General features: G+C 34.0%; 1 pseudogene; it reads right to left on the reverse strand.

Annotated features, from left to right (window-relative positions):
* Nucleotides 1-13,734: 13,734 nt before the first annotated feature.
* LOC125166907 (uncharacterized) lies at nucleotides 13,735-13,834 on the reverse strand (annotated as a pseudogene).
* Between the last annotated feature and the right edge of the window lie 1,751 nt (nucleotides 13,835-15,585).

The raw sequence follows: 15,585 nt of genomic DNA on the forward strand, positions 1-15,585 counted from the left end.
TAGCTCCTAAAAAATTGTTAGGGAAAATTTCCCTTCTAAGTTTTCTGGAAATGATGCTCTTGTCATTTTGACTAACCTTGGACAATGTTTATGGTTTCTTTTTCAAATACCTAATTTGAAGACATTTGTAAGCTTGTCTTTGAATTAATTTATTACCATCAGTCTGTTACAAGAAAATACAGGTTACCAGCTAAAAATTAAAACTTTTTTACAACCAAATAAACTATTTGTTTTTGACAGTAGATGTTAAATTGGATTTTTCTAAGTTCTTCAAATGTAACAAATACTCCCTTATAATTTTTTAATTTCTTTAAACATGAAACACATTTCTGGATTCTGGCATCATCAATTAACTATAAGGTTTACATTAAGTCACTTATTGTGCATATGTATGCAGAAAGTCTGTACATAGCAGATAGAAAGAAAGTCTGACCTTGAAGTCCTATACTTTAGTTCCCAAGGCCATGGACCTTGCACCTCTTCTTCCAGTATTAACTCTTTTGCATGGGAGGATAGCTCAGATTCCATCTATATCCCTTTTTGTTGATTATTTTAACTTTTTCATGGACTTCAAAAATAAAATGCCAACTTGAAACGATTTCCATGCCTTTTATATTAGAAGGCTAACAAAAATAGTAAAAGTTTGAAAAGCTAACAACAAATGTATTTATCTAATACACTCTGTTTCGGAGAATTATGAACTTTTCTTGAAATGTCAGTTTCTGTAAAATTCATTTGGCATCACATGAAACAATATAAACACTTAAAAAGTTTGTCTTGATCATGATAAGCTATTATTCTAATGAAATAATCAAATGTTGCCATTTAAGTCCTTCCTAGAACAAGATGGGATGATATTTATAAATGAAAAGATCCCACTACCTTTATGAAATTTGGTTTGTCTCCAGTAGGATGATGAAATAATACATAACTCCAAAAAGATTCTGCAAACACAACTTTTGAAATTATATGTTAAGTCTTGTGTTTATTTTGATGTTGTGCTTTTATTTTATAGCAAAAGCTTCATCCTATAAAGTGTAGAAATGGAAAAGTAGAAAGCATTCTTCTTCAGAAAATACCTTCTTTTTTAATACTCATCTGCCCTAACAACAACACACAACTATCAATAGAGTCTGATTTAACACACCCCACTCCTCCTCCTGGCTTGCTCCCCGATACTGTATGTTTCTGTCCATGTCTGTTTGACTTTCTCTCTACACAGACACTCTTCCTTCACAAAGCTTGGATGTATATCAAATTTGAAACATATGAGCAGATATACTCTTTGGCTACTCCAGAAAGAAAAAGATAACCAGCTTTAATAAACCAATCCATTATTTAACAATTTATATCGCCTCCCTGTATCTCACTGAAAAACCTTTTTACTTATGTTAGAGCACAGTTCCTTTTAATATGTAACAAAAATTAGTTGTTTACCAACAATTGTATAATTCCTTACTTATTTGAATGTTATTAGTAATTCACCATTCAAAAAATTTCCATTCAAATAATTTTCCTCCAAATTAAATAATCCTAGTAGCTTACATATTTTATATGTAAGTCTTGGTTTTCACAAAAAATACACATCTTCATGGAGTTATTTATTTTTTTAACAACATGCATGAGTTAACAGTACAATTACAAAGATTAAAGAAGAAAAGCAATTTTAGAACATATTCCCACAAGATTTGGAGCAGCACAGTGGATGAAGTAGAAAAAGCTGTTCCAGATGGGAGGAAACTTAAAGGAGAAGTCTGTAGGCATGTTCTATCATATGCAGATGTCTGATGGATCAAGAGTGGGCCGGACTGAACACAGAACAGTGGAAACGGGAAGGTAGACTCTGGGGAAGAGATGCAGAGGCTTTGAAAGTTGCTAGTGGTGGTGTCTTAGATAAAACATACTATTATGAATGTGATTTAAAGATGGGATTTGAGGACAAGAGGTAAGTAGTCACTTGCCTTTCCATATGCCTGAATTCATAAACTTTGAAAACCCCAAAGAAGAAAAAGTATTTATATGGGAAGAAAGGGGGGGGGGGGATTTATATGACAGTGAGTAATCTCTACATGATAAAGAACACTCAGAATCAAGGACACAAAGTAGATACTGTTGGTGAAGAAGGAGAATGGTTGTTTAAAGAGTAAGACTTTACTGACAGAATGCCCAAAAGTCTGACCTTTTACTCAAATATGAGAGTAAGATATTATAAAAGTAAGATACAACTCAAAATTGAGAATGAAGCCAATTTAGATTTAAACTGACTTTGTAAAAAAAAAAAAAAAAGTGTTTCCATTTTCTGAATTCCTACAGAAAGGTCTGTCAAGTTATACCACCTTCCTTGTAAATTGCCTTTATTTTTCTTCTTATGTATATATACTTGGCAAAGATCTTCTTATGTTTCTGTTACTTTAGTCCCTTTGATAGGTATACTTATATTTTTTGAAATGGTGATTAGCTAACTAGATCAAACAAAGAATGCACTCTATTATACAGTTATAAAATTTAAAATAATGTTGATAACAAGTAGATCTTTCACCTGAGTTGTGTGTGTGCAAAATTTAAGAAAGCTTACAATTTGATTTTGATATTATACCTACAAATTCCATTGTATTCATAGTTTTCATACTTAAATTTAAGCACATAAAAATATAGATGTAGATGAAATGGGTACAGTAGATTTTTTTAATGATCATCAAAACTTATCAAATAACAATGATTTATAGAAAAACTAATATAGCCTTTAAATGGAATCTCCTCGTAAGCACGTATGTGTTATTTTCTCTCAATAGTTATCAGAAGTGATGTTACTGAACATCATTAGGGAACATCTTTGTTAAGAATATTGAGTAAGTGGTATCATACGGAAAAGAAGAAATATATTGCCTCATTAAATGTCTCACCATCCTTACCTCTCCAGTTCGCATACATTACACCTTACACTTATTTTTGTCATTCAGTGTTTTGGGTTTTTCGGTACATATAAGATTTCCGTGTTTCCCCAATATCCCCATATTTTCAGTTTTTTCAGGGTCTTCATGAAATTTTCGTTCTCTTCCATCACTGAAACCTTAGTTTCCAATGATAAACCAAGCATAGGAATTAAGATATGTAATTAATGTGGATATATCCTAAGAGCTCTAAAAATATAAAGAGGATCTATGCTTCTTATAGTTGAGAGTGCCACACATTAAAATCGTCAAGATCTCTTATTTTCAGCTCTCCTGGTTATTTACACAAAAGACTAGGGAAATAATTTACACAACTTGTGTGAAAAGGAAGAAAAAGGGCTTCCGTTCTCTACTTTTCCTTAAGAAAGGAGGTGCTAAGCAGGAAGCATTTTCTGTTTGTGAAGTATATTTATGTATTTTTGTGCTACTAAATTTTTATTTCAACATTTTTGCCGAAGTCAAGATAAATGTGGCCTCTTTAGATATTAAATTTTGCTGAGTTAGAGGAATTACTAATTTTTTAGAGAGAATCTTTGGAGTAATTAATGCAGCTTTCAGACTCTCGTTTGTAAAGTTTTCAATCTAATAGTGGCTGAAGAAAACTTACATTGACTCAAAACCCGTTGTGATGTGCTTAACTTAACCTCTTTGAGATATTTAGTATGGGAAACTTACTTCATTTCCAGAGCCGGATCCCATCATGCCAAAAAAAAAAATTTAAAGGCATCCCTGATGAACACACAAGGGCAAATTTCCATGGCACGATAGTAAGATATTTCCCCCTAACACCTATTAACATAGCATTCTTCTATTGAATAATTATAAAGGTCATTTTCCCTTTCAATTAGCCAGTTTCTCATGTGGCTTCTTAGTTTTTTCCTTTTTATTATTAAGAGAATATGTTGATAGAAACTTATTTTGTAAGTGTTAAAAAGAAAAATAAGAACTTCATCACAAGTTGTGACATGTACCACTTCTGTGAAGCCATGTTTCTTTTTCTTGGGCAACACTGTTTGAAGTGATACAAGGACCAAAAGTCAACCTTTAATGTCTGCCCTTGTCTCCATATGCCATTCCTACTTCTATGCAATCCTCTTTGTAACATGCTTACTTTCTCTCCATGCATTAACTGAAGAACCAGCATTTAAACACTAGCTTGCAGTTGGACCCATGTGTACTTTCATACAACACATGGAAATACGCAGCTCACCAGATACTGATTGCAGATATGACAGCTAATCTGAAGTAGCTGAGACCCTCCTCCCTCCCCCAAAATAGCTGCATCTGGAAAGAAAAGGTTTTGGTGGTAGTCTGGCCAGTCCCCAGAAATTGTCAATTATTAAAATCTGACTTTATCAGCAGCAATATCTCAATTTATTGAACGGACTGCAAGAGATAGAATCAGTGGCTATACATACCATTCAAATTTAACGATGATGAATTCACATTCCTGAAATAGAAACTATGATACATTTATACATGTAGACTATGTTTTTGTGTGTGTGTGTGTTTTTTAAAATGTTTATCTTTGAGAGACAGAGAGAGATAGAGCATGAGCAGGAGAGGGTCAGAGAGAGAGACACACACAGAATCAGAAGCAAGCTCCAGGCTCTGAGCTGTCAGCACAGAGCCCGACATGGGGCTCGAACTCATGGACCACGAGATCATGACCTGAGCCGAAGTTGGACACCCAACCGACTGAGCCAGCCAGGTGCCCCAATGTTTTTGTGTGTCTTAATATAATTGCCTTTAGTACTAAGTGGATATATTTTACAAATACTAGCAGGAATAAATTCCAGCAAGTTATTTTTAGTAACTGCAAAATTAACAACATAAAATTTTGTGAAATCAATTGCATGTGATATAGATTAATGTGAAAGCATTTCTTTCACAACACGTTTTTGAATAAGGGTATGATTTCCATATTTAAAAAATTAAGAATTTCTAACATTAGTTGCAATTCTATAATATAAACTATAAAGAGGTTTGAGTCAAGAAGTTTTCTAGCCACAATTAGTTTGAAAACTTAAAAATCTAGTGTCAAGAATTACATTAAAACTCCAAAAATTTTTATAGTATTCAAGGTTTTTCTTTTAGTTTTTTTTTAAGTTACAAATGTATTATCATTCTTTAAAAGCTTAGTTCTTTTTAACTGAGATATTTATGCTTCAAACATTAACATTTGGAATCTAGAAATCAAGTTGCTTTATTAACTCAGGAGCAATTTTTAAAAACTTCTTTATCATGGAAAAATATCAAACATAAAGTAAAGGAAATAGAAATATGATCCCCTGGGTACTAGATGCCCAGTATTCATGATTATTTACATTTGAACAATCTTATTTTATCTATCCTCCCCTACCACCCCCTTTCTTGCCTAAATGTTTTAAAGAAAATCTCATCATTACTCCTAAATAATTTGATATGTAGTCCAGAAGCAAATACTAAGTAGCTTAGTTCTTTCATTGATGGATTGATCCATCATATGAAATTTTTTTTACATATGGTAAAATATGTACCATATTTTAGACACTGTATTAAGTCCTGGAAATTGATTAGCTGGAAAAAGTCATCAGGACCCTTTCTAAGCAGTTCTCTTATGATGGGAAATGCACAGTTAACAAATCAGATCATCCCATTCAACTGCTTAAAACCTATCAATGATACTTTATGAACCCCTGGACGATCTGTAGTAGGATATGTGAAACCCCTCATAATCTGCCTGTCTCAACCTCTCCACACTCAACTTTACCCACTGGGCCATAAGCAGTCTAAATGCCTCCTATATGGAATTGGTTTTCCAAACATGCCTTTCTTTCATTTTTGCACATGCTGGTCTCTCTTTCTGGAACCTTCATCTCAAAACCAGACCAATTCTCATGTAGTTTCCAAGACGCCCCTCAATTATCCATTGCTTCTTTGAGAAACTCTGTATGCATCTCCTCCTAGCAAACAAACCAGGTATTCATCCTCTGTGCTTCCAGAACAGTTTTCTGTGTGTCTCTTGTAGTACAGCTTTGAGGCATGTTATTGTTTTATATTGTTTTTAGTCACTAAGTTTTTTTAGGAAAGTCTCTGAATTTCGTATTTCTGTATCCCCAATATATGCAACAGTTCAGAATAGACAACAGATATTTAATAAATACAGTGGGTTTTTTTTCTTAGAATGTGCTTATTAGATGAACTGTGGTCATTTCTGAAGGTGTAGTAGGATGGTTCCTAATAATGACCTAATTTTAGTTTGCCTAATTTGACAGGACTAAAATGGGCACATGGAAACACTGACAGTTTTGCCATTAGAGGGAAGGAAACAAAGTATGCATTGTATTTAAAAGAAACACCAGAATGTTCCACAAATTTGGATATTAGCTCTGCCTTCTTGGAAATTCTGTTACAGTATTATTTGAATATAAAATGAAGGAATGATATGGTCAATAAAAGAAGGTCACAGAATACCAAAATAATAACAACAACAACAACAAAAAAGGAAGCCTAATTTATTTATTTTTTTATTTATTTTAAAAAAAAAAATTTTTTTTTTCAACGTTTATTTATTTTTGGGACAGAGAGAGACAGAGCATGAACGGGGGAGGGGCAGAGAGAGAGGGAGACACAGAATCGGAAACTGGCTCCAGGCTCCGAGCCATCAGCCCAGAGCCTGACGTGGGGCTCGAACTCCCGGACCGCGAGATCGTGACCTGGCTGAAGTCGGACGCTTAACCGACTGCGCCACCCAGGCGCCCCAGGAAGCCTAATTTAAAGTGAATATCAAATCTCTCTTTTTCCCTCTGAAATTCCCTTTGCTACTTAACTTTAACATGTCTTTTTTAGTACATTTTCCTTACATGTCTTTTGTCTCTATCTTTTATTTTATACCCTAAAGAATCAGAAGAAAAACAAATATCCGTGTAAGTAGAGTATCAAATAAATGGAATAGTGCCTCAGCAGGGCCCCTATAGCAAGTGGAAAAGAGGGTCTCAGTCATTACATCCATAATCATGGATCATAGAATTTTAGAGCTGGAAAAAACCCTACAGCTTATCTAGTCCAAATACCTTTTCAAGGAGGTTAAATGATTTGTCCAAACTCACACCTCCTTTTCAAATTTCAGTCAGCCTTGCAATTTTTCTGAGGTATTGGTGTAAGGGTAGTATAGCTGAATAGCTAAAAGAGAATAATTTAGCATGGAATGAGTCAACATGACTTCTGCATGAGAAATGATGTTTGTTTGTTTCACTAGAGTTGTTTGAGAGAATAAATAAGTATGACTAAGGAGATTTAGAGAGAAAAATCTATATTTAAATTTCCAACAAGCTTTTTGACAAGTTCCTATATCAGACTGTTTAAACAATCCCCATAAGAAATTGGATTGGAGAGACTTAAGGAGAAATTTTAGTAGTTAATAACCGACAAGAATCAAGTCCTAATTCTGTTTTTTTTACTGAGTGTCCTGGTTCAAATTATTTAACCTTGCTTATGATCAGTTTCTCACAAACAGTATGAATAGTAATTTTATCTAACCCACCAGGCTGCTAAGAGGATTGAATGAGATAATAACACTTTATAATAAAAGCTACTATATGTTAAGTACTCATTATATATCAGACACTGCTCTAAGTGTTTAACAAATATTATCTCATTCAATCCTCACAAGACCCCAGTAAGGAAAATATTGTTATCATCTCCCCACTTTAAAGATAAGAGAACTGAGGTATAGAGTGGTGAAGTAACTTATCCTGAATCATGAAGCTAATTGTTAGTAAAGTCAGGAATTGAACCCAGGAAGGCTAGTTCTGGAGCCCCTACTTTTAACCAGTCAACTTCTGACTCTTGTGCTATCAGTATGTGCAAACCCCTTTTCATGCACAGCTTAAGTACATAATAAGTACCTAGTAAATGTAAGCTATTAATACTTTCACACTTTCTCAAATGGAAAAAAAAAAAAAAGAGAGGCCTAATATTGACAGAAGACCTACTTTAAGGATAAGGCATTCTCTTTAAAACCAGCCTGGAAGGCCATAGACACCCAGACAGTTTCCATGGTCCCACCAAGGTCAGAAGCCAGTATAGGTGAGAAGAGAGATTAAGGGGATAATAGTCTTGTTCTAAAGCCCATGTTGTTTTTACTACATTTCAGCCTATACCCTTACCTGAATTCACACTCTTGTTATTCCTCTTTTACGAAAACCACACTTAGATGTATAAGTAGATATGTACAGAATACATAAAGCACATTTATACATAATATTTTTTTGACCTATAGGCAAGCGATACTTAGTAAAGAGAATTTGAACAGTAGCAAGGGAAACTTTTACTAAGTTTCTGAAGAACAGAAGCTGATGGCTGATGCCCCAGAGTCAGTGCTGGAGCCAGTTGAGTTTCATGTTTTAGAACATGATGGGGCATTCAAACGCACATTAAAATTGACTAATTTTTAGTTGACCCTAAGCTTTTCTGGGAAGAAAAAGGCCAAACCAATGATATCAAATGGTAGGATTCCCAGATGAACTGCTAGACAAAGGATCTATAGTAATTTTACATTATTCCCTGTAAAACATTGTCCTGAAAAGCTTTTGTACCAAAAATGAGTGCAAAGTGTCACAAGGAAGAGCACTGGAAATATAAAGCATTATCCCATAGTACTGTACATCAGCATTAGGAATATTTTTTGTTCTATTCACCATACCTGAAGGGAATCATAAGGCCACAGAGCCAACCCATCTAGAGAAAGGCAATTAAAATGACATAAAGATATGGAAAGTTGTCTGCCAGAAAATGGACTAAAAATATTAATACTCTGAAAACTGAAAACTTTTAGGATGAAAATGGGTATGATGAACACAAACTTATTCATCAAGATCTAGAGTTCCAGAACCCAGCAAGTTGTTCTTATTATTGTTCTTAATTAACTCCCGAATGCTTCAGAATATATCTCTCAAGAGAGTGTGTCTCCTACAGCATCACCCTATATTATCACAGTTAGGAAATTTAACATTAATGCTATTATCTATTATATAATCTGATCCAAATTTCTCCAATTGTCCCAACAAAGTCCTCTATAGTTTGCCATTCTTCCCTTCCTACCTTCCTTCTTTCCTTGTATTCTTTTTTTGATTCAGAACCCAATCAGCTGGCTCTTATTGCATTTATTTGACATAACTCTCTACTCTCCCTTAATATGGAAGAGTCAGCCAGCACTTTTCATCTTTCCCATCATTGATTGTTTTTTTAAGAGTCCAGGCAAATTATTTTGCAGAATGTTTCTCAATTTGAATTTCCCCGATTGTTTCCTCATGGTTAAAGTTTTTGGCATGAATACTACATAAGTAATGTTGTGTCCTGTGAGCACTTCTTAAAGCTCGAAAGAGGAGAAATTTAGGACCGGTGAATTCTCACTATACCCCCAAATTGTATTTGTTATTTCCAGGAGAAGACAAAGGAAGTAATATTATTGGTTCAAACATTTAAAAAAATTTCTTTTGACATTTATTCACCTTTGAGAGACAGAGAGTGACGGAGCACAAGTGGGGAAGGGGCAGAGAAAGATGAGACACAGAATCCGAAGCAGGATCCAGGCTCTGAACTGTCCTCACAGAGCCCCACTGGGGGCTCGAACCCAGGAACTGTGAGATCCTGACCTGAGCCAACGTCTGAAGCTTAACCCACTGAGCCACCCAGGCACCCCTATTGGTTCAAAACATTTAAAATAAAATTTCTCAATATATAAAAGATCCATTAAGAGGTAAAGAGATGTTTCAGAAAACCTCTTTAGCTTTTTGCAGGTAACATTACAGGGTGTAGTATACCTATATCTCTCGACATTACTCTCAAGGACAGAATGCTGACTATGCTATGCTAGCTTGACTAAAAATGGTGTTTTCTAATATCTCCCTCTTTTTTCACAAAACCAAATCCCAGTCTGTTAGGCATTTGCAAAGTTTATTCTAAATGCTCCTTTCAGACTATATTTGAAGAGATTTTAAAATCTTTGAGAAAAGAGGATTTATATATCAAGACTGGCTAACTCTTAAGTTACCTGTATCCACAGTGTCCTCAAGTGTACATATATATTTTTAAAGTTTATTTGTTTGTTTGTTTTTAAGTAATCTCTACCTCAAATGTGAGGCTTGAACTCATGACTCCGAGATCAAAAGTTGCATGCTCTACCAACTGAGCCAGCCAGGTTCCCAAAGCGTATATTTCTTTAATTTAACAATCCTAAATCCCCCAAATTTGGGCAAGGTGTAAGATGCATGTAATTGACAGTAGATACAGGCAATCACTAATTTTTTCAAAATTTCCAAAGTGAAATTTACTTATTTTTTCATGACAATATGAAATAAAATCAACATTGATTTTTGATGCAGAAAGAATTTAAACCTTAACACTGTTACTTTCCAGCTTCTTAGCTACATACAAATCGTTTAACTTAAGTTGTATTCTCCACATCTGTAACATGGAATAGCACCTACCTTTCAGTGTTGTTATAAGAATTAAATGTGATATCACATGAAAAAGTGTCAGTTTTATATAATTATTGTTATATTGACCAGAAAAAAATTCTTTGATGTGATCCAAGAACAGAATGGTCCATCTGAACCATCTCTCTTTTTTGAACAAACCAGTTGCTTGATCATACTTACTATTTACTAAATTTTCCTTCGTGTGAAAGGTGCTAGACCAGATGTTGTCCAAATTCCTTCTTTTGCTTGATACCAAGTTCCCATCCTTGGGTTGGATGAGAAAATCTTATATCCATATTAAAAATTCTACTGTTTGCTTAATATAGATCACATTTGATTTCTGTCACCTCCAAGCAAAAGGAATATAGTACCATCACTTATGGCATCTAACCAGCTGGTTAGATGAGTCACTTTAATGAAAGCTGCTTAAATGTGACACCAAAAATGGTCAACTAATGCTAATAACTGCTTCAACAATTGTCTACATTTTTTCATTATACTTATCACACCAGAAGTTGGGATACACTTAGGATTTTACATAATCTGATACAGTTTTTGTTCTTTTAAAAAAAAAATTTAGGGGCGCCTGGGTGGCTCAGTCGGTTGAGCGTCCGACTTCAGCTCAGGTCATGATCTCACAGTCAGTGAGTTCGAGCCCCGCGTCAGGCTCCGTGCTGACAGCTCAGAGCCTGGAGCCTGCTTCGGATTCTGTGTCTCCCTCTCTCTCTGCCCCTCCCCTGCTCACGCTCTGTGTCTCTCTGTCTCAAAAATAAATTAAAAAAAAAAAACATTAAAAAAAATTTTAAGAACAGTTTTAGGTTCACAGCAAAATTAAGAGGAAGGTACAGAGAATTCACAGATAGCCTCTACCCTCATTATGCAGAGCCTCCCTCATTATCAACATCCCCACTGGAATAGTATATTTCTTACAATTGATGAACCTATATAGGCCCATCATAATCATCTGAAGTCCATGGTTTATATCAGGGTTCAATCTTGATATCATATATTCTATAGGTTCAGACAAATGCATAATGACATATATCCATCATTATGATATATAGAGTAATTTCACCATCTTAAAAATCCTCTGTGCTCTGCCTGTGCATTCCAAACCCAACCACCTCCAATCCCTAGTGACCACTGATCTTTTTACTGTGTCCATAATTTTGGCTTTTCTAGAATGTCACATGTTTGGAATCATATAGCACATAACCTTTACAGATTGGCTTCTTTTGCTAATATGCATTTAAGTTTCTTCTGTCTTTTCAGAGCTTGATAATTCATTTCTTTTTAGTACTGACTAATATTCCATTATCTGGATGTAACAGTTTATTTATCCATTCACCTACTGACTGGCATATTGGTTGCTTCCAAGTTTTGACAATTATGAATAAAGCTGCTATAAATCTGTGTGCAGGTTTTGTGTGGATATAAGTTTTCAACTCCTTTGGGTAATGGGTCATGATTACTGGGTCATAAAGTAAGAATATGTTTAGTTTATAAGAAACCTTCAAACTGTGTTCCAAAGTGGCTGTACCATTTTGCATTTCCATCAGCAATGAATGAGACTTTTTGTTTTCTCACATCCTTGCCAGCATTTGGTATGTCAGTGTTCTGAATTTTGGCCATAAGTACTAATATTGTGTAGTGTATCTCACTGCTTGCATTTACTTGGTGATTTATGATGTTGAGCATCCTTTTATATAGTTATTTGCCATCTGTATATCTTCTTTGGTTAGGTGCCTACTAAGGTCTTTGGCCCATTTTTAAAATTGTATCGTTTGTTTTTGTATTAAGTCTTAAGACTTCATTGTATATTTTGGGTAGCAATCTGTAGTCAGATGTATACTTTGTAAATATTTTCTTCCAGTCCATGGCTTGTCTTTTCATATTCTTGACATTGCTTTTCACAAAGAAGTTTTTAATTATAATGAAGTCCAGCTTATCAATTATTTCTTTTATGGACTGTGACTTTGGTGTTGAGTGTAAATAGTCATTGTCATACTGGGTCATCTAGGTTTTTTTCTATGTTATCTTCTAGGAGTTTTATAGTTTTGCATTTTACATGTAGGTTGTGATCCATTTTGAGTTAATTTTTGTGAAGGGTATAAGGTCTGTGTGTAGACTCATCTGGCTGGGCTCTCTGTTCTGGTCCATTGTTTATTCTTTCACCAATACCACGCTGTCTTGATTACTGTGTATTTATAATAAGTATTAAAGATCAGTAGTCTCAATTCTCCAACTTTGTTCTTGTTCCTCAATATCGTGTGGGCTATTCTGGATCTTTTGCCTCTGTATATAATCTTTAGAATCAGTTTGTCTGTATTCACAAAATAATTGCTGAGATTTCAATTGGAATTGCATCATATCTATAGATCAAGTTGGGAAGAAAAGAAATCTTGACAATATTGAATCTTTGTATTCATGAACATGGAATATCTCTCCATTTCTTTAGTTCTTCTTTGATTTTGTTCATCAGTTTGGTAGTTTTCCTCACACAGATTTTGTACACATTTTGTTAGGTTTATACCTACATGTTGCATGTTTTTGGGTGCTATGAAAATGTTATTGTGTTTTATAATCTCAAATTCCACTTGTTAATTATTGACATATAGGAAATAATATTTTGTTGAAGATATTTGCATCTGTGTTCATGAGAGATATTGGTTTATAGTCTTGTTTTCTTTAATGTCTTTGGTTTTAGTGTGCAGGCTCATAAAATGAGTGAGGAGGTATTCTCTCTGCTTCTATTCTCTGAAAGAGATTGTAAAGAATTATAATTTCTTCCTTAAATATTTGATATAGTCACCCAGTGAACCTATCTGGACTCAGTGTTTTCTGTTTTGGGAGGTTATTAATTATGGATTCAATTTCTTTACTAGATAGACAAATCTATTCTGATTTTGTGTTTCTTCTTGTGTGGGTTTTAGAAGATTGTGTCTTTCAAAGAATTGGTCCATTTCATTTAATTTTTCAAATTTGTTGGAATAGAGTTTTCATAGTATTACTCTATTATCCTTTTAATGTCCATAGGATCTGTAGTGATGTCCCCTCTTTCATTTCTTATATTAACAACTTGTGTCTTGTTTTTCTTTGTTAATCTGGCTAGAAGCTTATTGATTTCATTGATCTCTTCAAAGATCCAGGTTCGATTTTGTTGATTTTTTCCTATTGGTATCCCATTTTTTCCTGTTTTGATTTCTGCTGTAATTCTTTTTTTATGTAATCTGTGACAATTTTTTAAATTACATTTTCATTTTAATTCCAATACAGTTAACATGCAGTATTATATTAGTTTCAGGTGTACAATATAGTGAAAAACCATGGAACACTTTAGAAATTTGTGTGTCATTCTTTCACAAGGACCATGCTAATCTCTGTATCTTTCCCACTTTTTAAAATATATGTGTTGCTGAAGTGAGTACTCTGCTCTAATTCTTATTATTTCTTTTCTTCTGCTTACTTTAGATTTAATTTGCTTATCTTTTCCCAGTTTTCTCAGTGTACATTTGTATTGTTGACTTCAGCTCTTTTATCTTTTTTAAATGTATGCATTCAATGCTGTAAAGTTCCCCCTAAACACTGCTTTCACTGCATTTCACAAGTTTTGATAAATTGTGCTTTCATTTTCATTTAATTCAAAATATTAAAAATTTTCTCTTAATATTTTTTCTTTGATCCCTCTGTTGTTTAGAAGTGTGTTGTTTGATCTCCATATATTTTGGGACTTTCCAATTATCTTTCTGTTATTGATTTCTAATTTAGTTCCATTGTGGTCTGAGAGCAGACATTGTTTGATTTCTATTGTTTAAAACAAATTTTTTTAATGTTTTATTTATTTCTGAGACAGAGAGGGACAGAGCATGAGCAGGGGAGGGGCAGAGAGAGAGGGAGACACAGAATCCGAAACAGGCTCCAGGCTCTGAGCTGTCAGCACAGAGCCTGATGCAGCGCTTGAACTCATGGACCACAAGATCATGACCGACGCTCTACCAACTGAGCCACCCAGGTGCCCCAGATTTCTATTGTTTTAAATTAAGGTGTGTTTTATGGCCCAGAATGTGGTCTGTCTTGGTGAATGTTCCATGTGAACTTGAGAAGAATGTATATTCTGTTGTTGTTGGATGAAATAGGATATAGCTGTCAATTATGTCATTGATTGTTGGTGTTGTTGAGTCCAACTGTATCTTTCTGATTTTCTGCCTGCTGAATATGTTCATTTCTAGTAGAGGGGTATTGAAGTCTCCAACCATGATAGCAAATCCATCTATTTCTCTCTTTTCTCAGTTCTGTCAGTTTTGCCTTATGTCGTTTGACACTCTGTTTTAGGTGAATACACATTAAAGGCTGTTATGTCTTCTTGAAGAATTAACGACTTTGTCATTATGTAATGCCTATCTTTATCTCTGATAACTTTCTTTGCTTTGGTGTCTGCTATGTTTGTAATTAATATAGCTACTCTTGTTCTTTTTTAATTAGTGTTCACACTGCATATATTTCTCCATCCACTAAGTCTTAATCTATAATTGTCTTTATATGTTTTTAAATTTATATTTAATTCCCAATTATCTTTTAATTTATATTTGTCTTTCCATCTATTAATTCGTGCATTTAGAATACTGACATTCAAAATGATTATTGATACAGTTGGATCAATATTTACCATATTTGTTACTTTCTTCTACTTGTCTTTATTCTTTGTTCCTATTTTTGTCTTCCACTCTTTTTCTGCTTTTTATGGCTTTAATTGAACGTTTTATATGGTACCATTTTCTCTCCTTTCGTAGCATATCAATTATATATATATATACACACACACACACACACACACATATATATATATATATATATATATATAGAGAGAGAGAGAGAGAGAGAGAGAGAGGTTTGTTTTTTTTTTTTACTTTTCTCCATTGTTGCCCTAGAGTTTGCCATATACATTTACAACTAATCCAAGTCCACTTTCAAATTACTCTATACAACTTCACAGATATTGTGAATACCTTATAATAACAAAATAATCCTAATTATGCCATCAATCCTATGTATGCCATCATACATTTCACTTATATATAAGCATACACAATTATATGTATGCATAACATAGGCATACATACATACATAGGAATATATCATCAAATACGTTGTTGCTATTGTTATTTTGAGCA

Source organism: Prionailurus viverrinus, chromosome B2 (genome assembly GCF_022837055.1).
Source record: "Prionailurus viverrinus isolate Anna chromosome B2, UM_Priviv_1.0, whole genome shotgun sequence".
In the NCBI taxonomy this organism is placed as follows: domain Eukaryota; kingdom Metazoa; phylum Chordata; class Mammalia; order Carnivora; family Felidae; genus Prionailurus; species Prionailurus viverrinus.